This window comes from Gorilla gorilla, chromosome X, assembly GCF_029281585.2.
Source record: "Gorilla gorilla gorilla isolate KB3781 chromosome X, NHGRI_mGorGor1-v2.1_pri, whole genome shotgun sequence".
Classification (NCBI taxonomy): Eukaryota; Metazoa; Chordata; class Mammalia; order Primates; family Hominidae; genus Gorilla; species Gorilla gorilla.
Genome location: NC_073247.2, coordinates 164,103,959 through 164,120,473, shown reverse-complemented (window position 1 = coordinate 164,120,473; position 16,515 = coordinate 164,103,959). Strand labels below are relative to the sequence as shown.

The 16,515-nt window shown below is 37.4% G+C and overlaps 1 protein-coding gene across 1 annotated transcript in view; it reads left to right on the top strand.

Annotated features, from left to right (window-relative positions):
- Positions 1-871: 871 nt before the first annotated feature.
- Positions 872-16,515, top strand: part of GABRA3 (gamma-aminobutyric acid type A receptor subunit alpha3) — a 274,967-nt gene continuing 259,323 nt past the window's right edge. The window contains exon 1 of the mRNA XM_019019216.4: positions 872-1,084. The gene's annotated coding sequence lies outside the window, so the exon portion shown is untranslated. The remainder of the gene's footprint in view (positions 1,085-16,515) is intronic.

Genomic DNA, 16,515 nt, shown 5'->3' with positions numbered 1-16,515 from the left:
CCTAGGTCTTTTTCCACCCTATGCTGCATTGTTACTGTGCTTTGCCTAGGTTGCTTTTTTTCTTTTGACCCAATGGGAATATAGTTCTTTTATACTTTGAGTCAATAATTATCCTTCTCCCCATCTTAGCCCTTGTGCAAACTCATGTATAGGCTCACGCAATTACATACATCTATATTCCCTTTGGAATTTTTGAAAAGAAAGCATTGTGGTTCTGCTGCTTGTCTGTCTTACCTACAGGGAAGCTAGAACTGATAGTTTGAATTGGGTCTGCACTTCTACTTTGTTGAGGGTGGGGGTGGAAGTTAGGTCAACAGGGGATCAATGTGGCGGAACTCTTTCTTCTTAGTGGAGTATGAATGACAACCCCTTTGATGTACATTTTTCTAGCTCATTATTGTCCCCAGAGATGGAATCTGAACAGACAGGATTGTCAAACCTTTATTTGCAGCCTGGGTTAGAAGGCACGCCCATAAGGATATAAGGGAGACAGAGGGAAAAAGGAGGAAGCTCACTCTTCAGTCTCGGAGCAGCAAGTAAGCATCACACATCAGCTACAGTAACCCATACTTCCTTTATCTCCTCCTATTCGCTCATACCCTTTTGCTCTCTTTCTCTTCCCTTTGCTTCCTCTGCTCCTCCCTTTCTCTCTGGGCTTCCCTCTATTTCTCTGTTGGATGCCTTAAGGAATAAAATACTACTTTAGTATTTCGTAAAACAACCACATCTAAAGCCTTGCAGTACTGTATTCAGAGCCCCAGCACAGCCGCGTGCTAAGCACCAGTGGTGAACCTAAAGCCAGCAAAGGGGGAGGGGAGAAGGGGAGGGGAGGAGGGGAGGGAGAAACTGACAGAGAGGGAGGGAGGCAGATTGAGAGAGAGAGAGAGAGAGAGAGAGAGAGAGCGAGAGAGCGTGAGCGCGCGCAAGCTAGCGAGCAAACCAGAGAGACAGACCGAGAGAGGGACCAGGAGAGAGACCCAGAGAGAGAAGAAGAAGCCAGAAGCCGAGCTCTGTCAGGGCTCAACCTCCAACTTGTTTCAGTTCATTCATCCTTCTCTCCTCTCCGCTCAGACTGTAGAGCTCGGTAAGAAACATTGATGTTCCTTCTTCCCCCTCCCCCAAGCTCAGGTCTCCTTTAGCGATAGCATCTCTCCCCCGTACTGAGAGTCTCCTTGGGTTGGCCGGGAGGCGAGGCATGCTCTGCAGCTGTGATGCTATCCTGGGTTCCCCAGTGGGGCTGGTGGAAGCCCAGAGGCGGCATCTGAGCAGGGAGACACTGGGGTAAAACCCGATTTGAGGAAGGGGGGTTGCGATGTGGTATATGCGTGATTTGCTTCATTGTCAGTGAATTGTTTTGTTCCTCTTTGGAAGCAGGTCAGCATTGACCTTGCAAATTGCTTGGGGGGCCCCAGCAGCTGCTGCAGAAAGCCACGGAGTGGCCCCTAGCCAAAGCAGACAGCACTGTCATGACCCCCCAGACAGCTCTAGGCACCAGGGATGGAGTAATGGCTGGAGCTTTCTCCCTTCTTTAACTCTTTCTCCGCAGCTGCTTCTCACTGCTGGAAATAAGAAAGAAGGAGGGTACCTTGCAGCCTCTTTCCCCATCTCCCCATTACCTCCCCCACATGCAAGTGAGTAGAAAGTTGTAAATAACTGCTTCCTTTAAAGCAGATTGAGCCCTCCCCTCTTCCTTTGAGGGGCTCACTGTGGGGTTGGGCCTGACTTCCTCCACAAACTTGGGAGGTTTGCCTTGTTTCCCGGCGAGAAGCTCCATTGCTTGCCCACCCTCAATTCCAGATAATTGAGCTGACATCCTAGATCAGAGATGGAGATACCCCACCCCATCTCACTCATAGGCATCATGTTAAGTCCAGCTGTGTCCTTGGAAGGGAGAAAACACCTGATGGTTTGTCTGGAACTGGCCTCCCAGTTTGTTGCTCCTCTGACTGTGGCTGTGGCTGTGGCTGCGGGTGGCATGGGCAAGAGGACTGGGGGAAGGGTGGCTGTTGGATTTATGGAAAGCAGGGTGATGAGGTAGGATTACTAGCATGAGTAGTTTGGCTTATTGAGAGTCAGCAAATTCTGGTTGTCTGGAGCTCTGCAAAGACTGATTGAGGCTCTTGTAGTATAGCCCTTCTGAACTGGTAGGGGAAAGGATCCAATTGTTTGATGGGAGCTTTCTAAGTGAGTGCCACTGCTGTGCCTGTGGCAGTAATTCTGACATCCCTAATACTAATTGCTGAAATTATCGAGTATGTAGTATATTTTGGATTCTGGGCTGAGTGTTTGGTGTGTATTACTTCATTAAATTATTGTAGCAGAATAGTGCATTGAATAACAGACACTATTATTATCTTTGGTTTACTGACAAAATTGAGGCACAGAGAGGTTAAGTAACTTATCCAAGATTACAGAGCAATTAAATGTCCCAGTTGGAAATTAAACTAGCAACCTGGTTCCAGAATCCGTGGTCTTAACCATGAAGCACTACTGCCTTCTTGGGGAGAATGTTGCACCTTTGTCTGTTAGGCAAGTGTAGATGCAATAGGTACAGTGTGGCTTGGCAAGGTTTTTTGGAAAGTAGTGGCCTGGCTTTTGTGTAGAGTAACAGGAACTCAGCCTGGAGCCAGGCTTCACCTGGATTTCCGGAAGGGGCTGCCCAAAAGACTTTCATTGGTCAGCTTCCTTTCCTTGAAAATCGTACTTCACTTTTTATAGCCTCATCCACCCAACATGCTCCAAACTGCACCTTTTAAAAACAGACCTTATTCTTATTTCCTGAGCATTTGGAGTTATTCTGTGCCGAAAATTTTAGAATACTAAAACCTTGGAACTGGAAGGAGCCCAAAAGGTCATTCATTAAGCTTTATTTCTCTACTCAGTTCTTGAATTTATCCGAAGCATCCAATTTGTTGACTGATTTCTAGTTGAACTCCCTGCAGTGATAGAGAGTTCATTAGGTGGCTGTTTGTGTCATGGAGCAACTCTGATTGTCAGAAAGTGTTCCCCATCATAAGCCAAAGTCTGTTTCCCAGTAACTTATATTCATTATTTCTTTGGGACTATCTGGAACAAATTTGCTTTTTCTTAATAATAGTTCTTCAGTTAGTTGAAGACAGCAATCATGCCTCCCTCTTAACCCTTGGATCCAATAAGACCACAGAGTAAAGGATTATCATTTACTTCATGCTGGAAATTAGACTATTCTTAATATGGCCTAATAGCCCACTTGTTTTGTTAGCCACAAATTGACCCTACGGAGTTTTCTAGAGCAGCCCTGATAGTGTATATTCTCTTCCTTGGATGAGCTTGCTATCTGGTGTCAACTGGACTGATGGGAGCAAGGAAGGTCGCTTTCATATTCCTAAAGACCAGAAATTGGTTAGTACTAGTCCTTCTAAAGCCCCCAGAATGTCTATATGGCATCCAGACAATAGGCGTGTGGGAAGATTTGAGTGGCAGGAATTTTCATAAAGAAAATTATGAAATTTTCTAATTTCATGAAGAAAAGTACCACATTTGAAATAGTGGTAGTTCAAGGTTCATACAGTATGCAGAAGGTAGAAGAATAAATTGTTTTATCAGAAAACACCTCAGGAATAATTACATCACTGAGGGGATACAATGCAGTGGGACTGGGTGGAAAGGGGTGAGTATGTGGTTGCTAGAATGGAACACTGACTTGGCTGTTAGCAAATTTGGGTTCCATTCCTAGCTCAGATGATTTGCCGATTATCTTGGACATATGACTTCCCCTCCATGTGCCTCAGTTTTTCCATCTGTAAGATGTTGAGATGGACTGTATCTCTGAGGGTCTTTCAACTCTGAAATTCTCTATCTGAAGTAAATTATAAGATTTCAGAGTTATGAGAGGCTTCGGAAATCGTTAGGCCAGTGCTTCTCAAACTTCAATGTGTAAAAATATCTCCTGGGAATCTTGTTAAAATGCGAATTGTGATTCAGAGAGTCTATGGCAGGGGCCTCGGATTTTGCATTTCAGCAAAGCTGTTAGGTGATCCTGAAACTGCTGTTCCACTGACCACACTTCAAGTAGCAAAGCTCTAGTAGAGTACTGGTCAAACTCCTCTAGTGAAGGAAAATGTTTATTGTTGTTGTTTGTTTGTTTTTTTCCTAATCCATCACAGAAGACTGTTAATTTAGTAAAATAAATTAACCGTGAGTTACTAGAAAATGAAAGAAAAGACATACAAAAGATAAGCCCACATTTGTATTATCAGATTCTACAGACATAAAATGATTTTTTCAAATTGCTATAACATTTTCTAAGTGTTACTCTTGACTTCTGTACTTTGGTCCTTACTGCCTGGTAATAAAAGTTCACAGACAGGCACTGATTTGGCGGGCTACATTTTGAGTGCACTGGTCTAGGCTACCTGCCCATCTAATTTAAGAGGCCCAAATTAGACCCAGCTTTAATTTCTAAATCACCTGTCATGATCTTTTACCCTACAGTTAAATATCTCCTTTAATGAAGAATTTAACATTTACACAAAGTTGCATTGTTCATGTGTTGTGACAGATAAAATGTTTGTTTTTTCTTAAAACTCTTAATTTCCTTAGAGTTTCTACAAATTACGCTTTCAGTTATATATTCCAAGTGGGTGAAGGGCTGTATCAGTTCAGTTTATTATACCGTTAGCCATTAGCCTAGTATATGACATAGAGTAGGTGCTTAACAGATGTTTTTTAAATAAATGAATGAACCATTTGACATTAGTTGTGGGGCCATACATTCAATAAAGGAAAGGTAATTTGGGCTTTCTTCTGCATTGGGGAAACAGGATTCATCCCATTTTAAAAATTTCTTACAGTGGATGGAAAGCCAACTTGACTACTTCAGGGGGTTACTTGGTATCTCAATTTTATTTTGAAGGGATTGCTGGAGTGGGCCGTTATAAAGCTGTTGGTCTTTATTCTAGAAAGAGTGGGACTATTAAAGGGCTTTGAGCAGGATAACTGACATGGCTTAAATGGAATCTATTCAATATAAGGTTACTAAGTGCCTATGATGAACCAAAGATAATGTGGGAGATACAGGATTATTTAAGAATAGCCTCTGCCCTCCAAGATGACACAGTCAAGTAGGAAAGAGAAGAAATAGACAAACAACTATAGTATTAGGAGATGAGATCTACACCCATAAAAGAGAAGCATAGGGCTTTAAGGAGATCAAAGACACCTTCCTGGAAGTGGCATTTGAAATGAGCTTTGAAGATGAGACAAACTTTGAGTATGCAGAATTAGGGGATGGGAAAGGTATTCTATTCAGAGGCTAGTTGTGTTGGAGTAAAGTGTATGCAGAAATACTTATGTGAGATGTGTTTGGCAAGATAGATGGAGGGCTTGACTGTAAATCATACTGAATGCTAGATGGGAAAATTAGGACTTTATATGCAAAGGAGATGCAACTCCCTCATTTTGTGGATGAGCAAACCCATCTTGACAGGGTGAGTGACTTGATTTGCCTGAGGCCACACAGGTAGTAATATTGTTGTAGCCCAGTAAAAGGTACTGAGCACATTTGAAAATGTGGGATTGGAACTCTGGAAAGAAGTCAGTAGGAGAGAGTGATTTGAGAGTCATTGCCTCTCAATACTTGAAACAGAATAAAAGAGATTCAGGGGTGGTACTTTGAAGAATGCTTTTTTTTTTTAGGATATGGGGGAGAACGATGAACCTTATGTGAAGGCTACAAAGGAGAAAACGTCAGGGATATGGAAGGAAAATTAGAAGAGTACAGTGTTATGAAGGTGCCAAGAGAGGAGAGGCACCTTCTAATTTATTTCTTGCATACATAACATTTACTAGGCATGGAGAATATAATGGGGAGCAAAACAGACAAAGCTGTTGCCGTCCTGGGCTCATGGTTTAGATGGTGAGATAGACATTATTCCGACAGACCACTGAACTATGTAGTCATAAATTGTGATTCATATGTGGAGGAAAATGTACTGCTTTAAAAAGAAAGGTGTGCTCAGCATTATTAAACTTCACAGCAGAGTTGAGTAGTGATAGATGATATCTGGTTTATAACAGTCCTTCCCACTCTGATGGTCACAGTGCCTACCAACACTTCAGTTGGATGATGCATACCCATTTTGCAAATGTTTAGCAGATGACTGTGCTGCAGGAGTAAGGGAAGGGAAGGGAAGGGTCCCTCCAGGCTCATGTCCACAAGAGCAGTGACTTACTTAAAAACTAGGTTATATGTCATGTAGCTTAACTGAAACTCACAAAGACCCAGTGCCTTTCCCAGGTCCTCCAACTCTCTCAATTCAGCAATTTATAGGAAGAGGCACTCGATAAAAAATATGAAGAATTTGATATTAAAAGTCCCTCTTAAAATGGGATTTCTGATAGCCTAGTCCTGACTTGGATACTCGGTTTGTTGTGACATATCACTTGTCTTGTTTGAGCCTGTTTCCATAACTGTAAAATAAGGTGGGGGGAGGTTTGGAAAAGGGTTTTAAATAGGGTGACTGACATGAATCCATTAAGATATTTAGAAAGAGCCTCCAAGCTGTAAGGTTCTATAGTTCATGTTCTGCTCTATATTGTGTTATCATGGTTCTGTGCAGGTAGCTCAGGTTTGGTCACTTATATAAGCAACAGTAATAACTTTATACAGAATTCTGAAGGTTGATAATTTTGGTGGGAGTATTCACAGACTTTGGAAGGGGTCATTGAAATGCACCTTCCTTTTTTTTTATTCCTGAGGTGACTGAAATTGTAACTGTCCTGAGAGTTAAGGAAAGAACTGACTATATTGTAAAATATATAGTAAAGTTGGATATTAGGTGATATTTCTATTACTGCTGGTTTGAAATAAACTAAAGTCACTGAGAATAAGATGGGGCATGATACTGTTAAATACACGCAAGGTGATTATCTCATTCTGAAATGTAATGGTCCAGGTAGTCTCTTCCTGGGGGGAAGATATATGTGAAGGGAAATACTAGTTGGTAATATAAAAGCATTTTTATACTTAAAAGCATGATTTTAAACATATTGCTGCCTGCACAAAATATGTCTCCTGAATATACACAGAAGGGGGAATAAAAATCTCCAGGATGTATATTTTGAAGGGCACTTTTCTCTTTAAAAACTGATTTCTTAAAAAACACAAGTATTATATATATTTTTTAAGGGAAGGGGAGGTGGATGGAGATGGAATTATGTAAGTGACCATAGCATAAAATAACTTTTCAAAATAGTACAAGAGGAGTTCAGAAATGGCAGGGCCCTTAATCATGTGATGGCAGTCTTATCACCCAGTACATATGGTCATCTGTTTTCAGTGTGAATGGTTTCAGGAAAGGTTGCTTACCACCACCAGATAACAGACAGCTTGGGTGTTAGCAAGTTATTCTTCATACTGACCTGCAATCTATCTTCTGAATTCAACCTATTGGTCTTGCACCTTGGAGCAATAGCAATGCTGTGTAATTGCTGTTCCCCTTCCTTGTAGCAGCCATTCAAATGTTTAACCATGGTTGTTCTTCTCATCATTTCTTCAGTCTATATATTGCTAGTTCTTGAGCTTATGTGATATATATTTTGAGAAACTTATACAGTAGACACTTCTGTCTTCAGTATCCCTCTTAATATATGATGTCCAAAACAGGACCCAGTACTTTAAGCATGGATGGCTAGCACTTCCATTTAAAAAATTGAGTATATTTTCTAATATACCTTAAGATTGTAATATCTACCATTAAATTGTTTTTTCCTGATTATAAAAGTAAAACAACCACATTACAGAAAATTTTGAAAATGAAGAGACATTTAAAAAAAAAATCACCTCTACATCCCTAGTCCAGAGATACCTTGCTGTATTTCCTTTCAGATGTGTTTCTGCGTTTATATAATCGGGATCACATCTTATATGTACTATTTTTGATCTGGCTTTTTCATTGGTATTATATTGTGAGCATTTCCCCACATCGTTCAGCAGCCTTCAAACAATTTTTAATAGCTGCATACTTTTCAGTTTTCAATTTCTACCATAATTGTATGACAGATCACATATTGATCATTTAAATTATTTTTGCTTCTTTGAACCTCACCTTTTTTAGGTCTTTATTCAAATGTCACATTTGAATTCTAAATGATCTCACATAAAAATGCAAACCCATCTTTTCCAACACTCACTCTTCCCCTTTCTTGCTTTACTTTTTTAAACCTTTGGTTTGTGTCATCACCTAATAGACTAGATACACTACATCTATTGTTTGGATTCCTGTTTTAGGGTGTAAGTCCCTCAAGCACAGGGATTTTTTTCTCCATTTTGTTCACTCTTATATCCGCTAGAACCTACAATAAGGTCTGACATATTGTAGATACTTACTAAATATTTGTTGAATGAATTATTAAGATGAGTTTTTATGAAAGACATTACTGGGCCTGAAGATACTAACGTTTTAAAGGCTCTTGATATATATGTGAAGGTGTTCCGCTATACTGTATAAGATTGTTGATTGCTGCTCATACACCTATGACAGTGCTGGCCATTGTCATTCTTTTAAAATTTTTACCGATCTGATAGGGGCAAAATGGTACCTTACTGTTTTAATATGTGTTTCTTTTATTGTAATGAGATTGAATACTTTTTTATATTTCTTGATTAATTTTGTTTCCTTTCCATAAACATCTATTTATGATCTTTGTACATGTTCCATTAAGAACTTACATTTTTTTTAAATTTGTATATTTAGTTGACCCATTAGACCTCTTTCTGTCAAATGTAGGGAAAATATTCTCCCACTTACATTTTAAATGTTTACATTTAAAAGTTTACATTTTAAATTGACTTTTATGCATAGTAATCTTAATTTTATGTAATTATATTTATCTTTTCATTTGTAATTTCTTCTGATGAATTCGTGTTTAAGAATTTCTTCCTCATTCAAAATTGGATAAGTGCTTAAATGAATTTTGTTTTGGTTTTTATTGCTTATGTTTAATCCCTCTGGAATTTATTTTGCTGTGTAGTGTGAGGTAATTTTCTAAATTGTTTTCCCTGCCAATTGTTTCATAGCACCAAACACTGAATAATTCATTCATTCCCACTGTTCTGTAATATATACAAATTGTAATATATAATAGATTCTGTTTGGAATTTATCTATTCTTCATTTCTTTTAGTCTGTCTCTTCTTGTCCTAGATACAAAGTTTAAATATTATTGTAGCTTTAAAATAATTTTTATTACCTCAGCTCTTCTACTTACTAGCTGCATAGTCTCTCTAAGCCTAAATTTATCTGTGTAGAATGGGTAGCAGTAACATTTATTTTATGCTCTTAATTTTGTGAAGGGGATCTTTCTACCATTATTTCTGCTAACTGATTATGCAGAAAATTAGTATTTATGATTTTAACTTCTATTTTTTCACTTTGCTGAAATTTATTATTATAAATGTATAGTTTACAAGTTATTTTCTTGTTTTTTTTCCCTTTTTTTATTTTGGAAATTTAAGGGAAACTCAGAGAATCTTTCAAAACAATGAACAAGTAACCACATATATACTACTCAGAGGGAACAACTGTTAGCATTTTGTCGTTTTGGCTTTTGATATGTTTTAATAAAATAAATAAAACATTATATATAAACTTTAACTTTCTTTGTGTCTAGCCCCCGTTTCATTCCTTTCCACATCCCTCCAAACATGACACTCAGGGCCACTCTCATTTGCTGAATTTTCTATTCAGTTGCTTCTTCTTACTGATTCATAAGACTTATTTATATATTCTGGATACTAATTATTTGTGATATATATAGCATATATCTGCTTCTATAATGTTACTTCGCTTTCTATTTTGTTTATGGGGTCCTTTATCATTACAGAAGTTTTAAATTTTCATGTCAGGTTTATCAATCTTTTCCTCCATGAACTGTGCTTTTTGTATCATGCTTTAAGAGATATTCCTGATGCTATGATCATAAAAAATGTTCTCCAAAATTTTGTTGAAGAGTTCAAGAAATTTTCTTTACACTTAGTTCTTTAATCCATCTGGATTTTATTCTTGTATGTGATGTAAAATATTAAGCAGTTTTTTTCCATGTAAAATACTATTTGTTTTAAATATCATTTATACCCAACTAGTTTAGAACGCAAACTCCACCACATTGCCTAATTTTTATACATGTTTGAGTCTATTTCTAGGCTCTCTATTGTGTTTCATTAATCTATTTGTCTACACTTGTGTTGTTTTACTTACAAATGCTTTATAATGAATTTGATATTTGTAAAGTCAAGTTACTGTTCACTGCCTTCATCCACACTCACACCACTTTTCTTATTTTTTCTGGATTATCTTATTTTTGATCCTTTCCTCACTTACCTTAATTTTAAAATGAAATTATCAAATTACAAGAAAATAATGTTTGTTTTTCTTGAAATTATATTGAATCTGTAGAATGATTTGAAGAAGAATTGACATCCTTTTGACAGAGATTTCCTATTCATGAATATGTTATATCTTGGCATTTATTCAGGACTTTTTGCAACCTTTGATGAAGGTTGGTAAATTTATTGATAATATTCTTACGTATTAGATTTAGTCCCAGGCAACTTTATTTTTTAGTCAGATTTATTAATGTATAATTAGCATAAAATAAAACTTACCCTTTGTAAGTGTACAGTTTAAGTTCTGACACATGTATATGATTGTGTAACCACTACCACCGGTGCCACCACAATAAGGATAGAGAAAATTTCCCTTACTATAACAGGTTCTTTTGGGCCCCTTTGCAGCCAGTTCTTTTCTTCTACCTACAATTCCAGGAAACCATCTGTCTGTTTTCTTTTTCTTTTCTTTTTTTTTTTATTATACTATAAGACTGAGGTACATGTGCAGAACGTGCAGTTTTGTTACATAGATATACATGTGCCATGGTGGTTTGCTGCACCCATCAACCTGTCACCTACATTAGGTATTTCTCCTAATGCTATCCCTCCCCTAGCCTCCCACCCCCTGACAGGCCCCAGTGTGTGATGTTCCCCTCCCTGTGTCCATGTGTTCTCATTGTTCAGCTCCCACTAATGAGTGAGAACATGCAGTGTTTGGTTTTCTGTTCTTGTGTTAGTTTGCTGAAAATGATGGTTTCCAGCTTCATCCATGTTCCTGCAAAGGACATGAACTCATCCTTTTTTATGGCTGCATAGTATTCTGTGGTGTATATATGCCACATTTTCTTTATCCAGTCTATCACTGATGGACATTTGGGTTGGTTCCAAGTCTTTGTGAACAGTGCCACAATAAACATACATGTACACATGTCTTTATAGTAGCATGATTTATAATCCTTTGGATATATACCCAGTAATGGGATGGCTGGGTCAAATGGTATTTCTAGTTCTAGATCCTTGAGGAATTGCCACACTGTCTTCCACAATGGTTGAAGTAATTTACACTCCCACCAACAGTGTAAAGCGTTCCTATTTCTCCACATCCTCTCCAGCATCTGTTGTTTCTTGACTTTTTAATGATTGCCATTCTAACTGGCGTGAGATGGTATCTCATTGTGGTTTTGATTTGCATTTCTCTAATGAGCAGCGATGATGAGCTTTCTTTCATGTTTGTTGGCTGCATAAATGTTTTCTTTTGAGAAGTGCCTGTTCATATCCTTTGCCCACTTTTTGATGGGGTTGTTTTTTTCTTGTAGATTTGTTTAAGTTCTTTGTAGATTCTGGATATTAGCCCTTTGTCAGTTGGATAGATTGCAAAAATTTTCTCCCATTCTGTAGGTTGCCTGTTCACTCTGATGATAGTCTCTTTTGCTGTGCAGAAGCTCTTTAGTTTAATTGGATCCCCTTTGTCAATTTTGGCTTTTGTTACCATTGCTTTTGGTGTTTTAGACATGAAGTCTTTGCCCATGCCTATGTTCTGAATGGTATTGCCTAGGTTTTCTTCTAGGAATTTTATGGTTTTAGGTCTTAGGTTTACTGTCCTCAAAGTGTTGTTTCTTTTATGCTATCACATCAATGGAAACATTTGGTATGTAGTCTTTTGTGTCTGGCTTCTTCTAATTAGCACTTACTTTTAGGATTCATCCATGTTTTTGCATATTTTCATTATTGTTTATTCTTTATTATTGCTGAGTAATTTATTCATTCAACAGTTTAGGGACATTTGTTTTTTTTCCCACTATTTAGCCATGTCGCAATGCTGTTATAAATGTTCTTGTACAGGTTTTTGCTTCACATATATTTTTATTTATGCTAGGTAAATACCTAGAAGGGGACTCCTGGGGTTATATACAAAGTAAATGTCTAACTTTATAAGAAATTGTCAAGCTGTTCTCCAAAGTGGCTATATAATTTTGCATTCCCACCGGCAGTGTGTAAGAGTCTCAGCTGCTCATTATCCCCACCACCACTTGGTATTTTCATCTTTAATAAACTAGACCAGGCACGGTGGCTCATGCCTGTAATCCCAGTGCTTTGGAGGCCGTGGCAGGTGAATCACTTGAGGTCAGGAGTTCGAGACCAGCCTGGCCAACATGGTGAAACCCCGTCTCTACTAAAAATACAAAAATTAGCCTGGTGTGGTGGCAGGCGTCTGTAATCTCAGCTACTCGGGAGACTGAGGCAGGAGAATCAAATCGCTTGAAACTGGGAGGTGGAGTTTGCAGTGAGCTGAGATCGTGCCGCTGCACTCCAGCCTGGGTGACAGAGTGAGACTTCATCTCAAAAAATAATAATAATAATAATAAACTTTATTTTAGAACAGTTTTGGATTTACAAAAAAATTCAACGGAGTTACCCCATCCCCACCCCAGTTTCCCTTATTATTAACGTCTTTAATGTAGTGCATTTGTTACAACTGATAAACTGATATTGATATATTATTATTAACTCACGTCTATAGCTTGCATTTGTGCACACTCTTTGTGTTCTACAGTTCTATGAATTTTGACAATGTATAACATATATCCACCATTATTGTATAATATAGAATAGTTTCTCTGCCCTAAAAATCTCCTGTTATATACCTGTTCATCGCTCCCTCCAGCCTGAACCTCTAGCAACCACTGATCTTTTCACTCTCTTTAATGTTTTGCCTTTTCCAAAATGTCATATAGTTGAAATTTTACAGTATGTAGCTTTTAAGGCTGGCTTCTTTCACTTGGCAATATGTATTTAAGATTTTTCCATGTATTATCATGGCTTGATAACTCATTTCTTTTTATTGCTGAATAATATTCAATTGTGTGGATAGACACATAGGCTGTACCACAGTTTGTTTATCCATTCACCTACTGAAGGACATCTTGGTTACTTCCAAGTTTTGGCAATTATGAATAAAGCTGCTTTAAGTGTTTGTAAGCAGGTTTTTGTGTGGATATAAGTTTTCAACTCATTTGGGTAAATACCGAGGAGTGCAATTGCTGGATCATATGGTAAAACTATGTTTAGCTTTGTAAGAAACTGCCTGACTGTCTTCCAAAGTGGCTATATCATTTTGCACTGCCATCAGCAATAAATGAGCACTCCTGTTGTTCCACATGTTTACTAGCATTTGGTGTTGTCTACATTTTGGATTTTGGACATTCTAATAGGTGTGTAGTGATACTTCATTGTTGCTGTAGTCTTCAGTTCCCTAGCGACATACGAGTTGAGCATCTTTTGGCATGCTTATTTGCAATCTTATCTGGTTTCCTGAGCTGTCTCTTCAGTTCTTTTGCTCATTTTTAACTGGGCTGTTTTCTTATTGTTCAGTGTAAGAGTCCTTTATATATTTTCAATATAAGTTCTGTACTAGATATATGTTTTGCAAATATTTTCTCCTAGTCTATGGCATGTATTTTCATACTCTTAACAGTGCGTTTCACAGAGCAAAGATCTTAAATTTTAATGAAGGTCAATTTATCAGTTTTTACTTTCATGGATCATTCTTTTTTTTCTCCTATTTTATCTTCTAGGACTTTTTTGGTTTTGTATTTTACTGGCTATGACCCATGTTGAGCTAATTTTTGTTAAGAATGTAAGGTCTTTGTCAAGATTCATCTTTTTTCTGCAAGTGGATGACCAGTTATTCCAGCACCATTTGTTGAAAAGACTATCATTTATCCCTTATATTACCTCTGCTTCTTTGTCAAGGATCAGTTGACTACATTCATGTGGGTCTATCTATTTCTGGGGTCTCTATTCTGTTCCACTGACGTATTCATCTGTTCTTTTACCAGCACTACACTGCCTTGTTTCCTGTCAGGTAGTGTCAGTCCTCTAACTTTATTCCTATTCTTTAGTGTTGTGTTTACTATTCTGGGTCTTTTGTCTTCCTATATAAACTTCAGAATCTGTTTATTGATATCCAGAAAATAAATTGTTGGGATTTTGGTTGGGACTGCATTGAATGTATATATCAGTTGAGAAGAACTGACCTTACCAATAATGAATCTTCCTATCCAACAATACTGAGTCTTCCTATTCATGACCATGGAATATTTCTCCATGTATTTAGATCTTCTTTGATTTCTCTTATCAGAGTTTTATAGTCTCCTTAAAGATATCATATACATATTTTGTTAGATTTATACCTAAGCATTTCAGATTTTGGTGGTAACATAAATAGTGCATTTTACATTTCAAATTCCAGTTGTTCTTTGCTGGTATATAGGAATGCTATTGACTTTTGAAGATTAGTCTTGTATCCTGCCTTGTCATTCTTTCCCGTGAGTGTGTAGTGGTAACTCATTGTGGTTTAATTTGCATTTTCCTATGACTAATGATACTGAACATTTTCTCATGTACTTATTAGCCATCTGTGTATCTCATTTGGAGAAATGTCCATTCAAATCGTTTGCCCATTTTAAAATTGGGATATTTGTGTTCTTATTATTGGGTCATTCTATAATACAATATATAATATTAAATATAATACAAATTCTTTAAAAGATATGTGTTTTTGAAATATTTTCTGCCCTTCTGTGGCTTGTCTTTTCATTTTCTTAATGGGTTTTCTATTATGACTTGTACCTTTTGTATTCTAAGAAGTCTTTGCATTAATTAAGTTCAAAATAATTCTCTCTTGTTTTGTTCTAGAGTTTTGTAGTTTCTGTTCTTTGCTTTATGTCTTTGGTGCATGTTTAGATGACTTTTGCCTTTGGAGCAAGGTAATGTTCCAGGCATATATAATATATTTTTCCGTATGTATGTCCAGTTTTTCCAGCCCCATTTGTTGACAAGAGTATGTTTTGCCCATTGAATTACCTTGGCACTCTTGTCCAAAATCAACTGACTCTGTATGGATGGATCTACTTCTGGACCTACTTCTGGACTCTATTCTGTTTATTTGATCTGTTTGTGTAACCTTGAAACTAACATGCTGCATCAATTATTATAATTCATTGGTTCCCAACTGGGGCAATATTCCCCCCAGGGACATTTGGCAATGTCTGGAGACATTTTTGGTTACCACAAACGGAGGGACATGCTCCTGGCATATTGTGGGTAGAGGCCAGGCAGCTACCCAAACAATAAAGTATTGCTCTGCCCCAAAATGTTAATATTGTTGAGGTTGAGAAACTGCAATAGCATTTTCGTAAATCTTGAAGTAAAGCATTGTGGATCCTTTAACTTTGTTCTTCATTTAAAAATTATTTTTGAAAAACAATTAAAAACTGTCCTTGGCTATCCTAGGTCCTTTGTATTTCCAGATAAATTGATCAGCCAGCTTTTCCCTTTCTCCTCCAAAAATGCTACTGAAAGATTTATTGGGATTGAGTTAAATCTTTAGGTCAATTTGGGAAGAAATGACATCTTAACTACCTTGAGTCTCCTGATACATTAAGATGGTATAATGTTTTATTGTTTATTTCTTCTTTAAATTATCTTAACAATGTTTTGTATATTTCAGTGTATAGGTCTTGCATATATTTTGTGAAATTTATCTTAAGTAATACGTGCTTTTTGATGCTATTATAAATGGTAATTTATAAATTTTAACTTCTGATATTTATTATTAGTGCATAGCAATACAATTAATTTTTGTCTATTGATATTGTATCTTATGAACTTATAAAAATTACTAGTTCTAGTAGTTGTTTTGTTTGTTTTTAGATTCTTGGTATTTTCTGTATTTTATTATTATTCTTTTACTTTAAGTTCTGGGGCACATGTGCAGAATGTGCAGATTTGTTACATAGGTATACATGTGCCATGAAGTTTGCTGCATCCATCAACCCGTCATCTGCATTAGGTATTTCTCCTAATGCTATCCCTCCCCTAGCCCCCCACCCCCTGACAGGCCCCGGTGTGTGATGTTCCCCTCCATATGTCCATGTGTTCTCATTGTTCAACTCCCCCTTATGAGTGAGAACATGTGATGTTTGGTTTTCTGTTCTTTTGTTAGTTTGCTGAGAATGATGGTTTCCAGCTTCATCCATGTCCCTGCAAAGGACATGAACTCATCCTTTGTTATGGCCGCATAGTATTCCCCGGTGTATATGTGCCACATTTTCTTCATCCAGTCTATCACTGCTGGGCATTTGG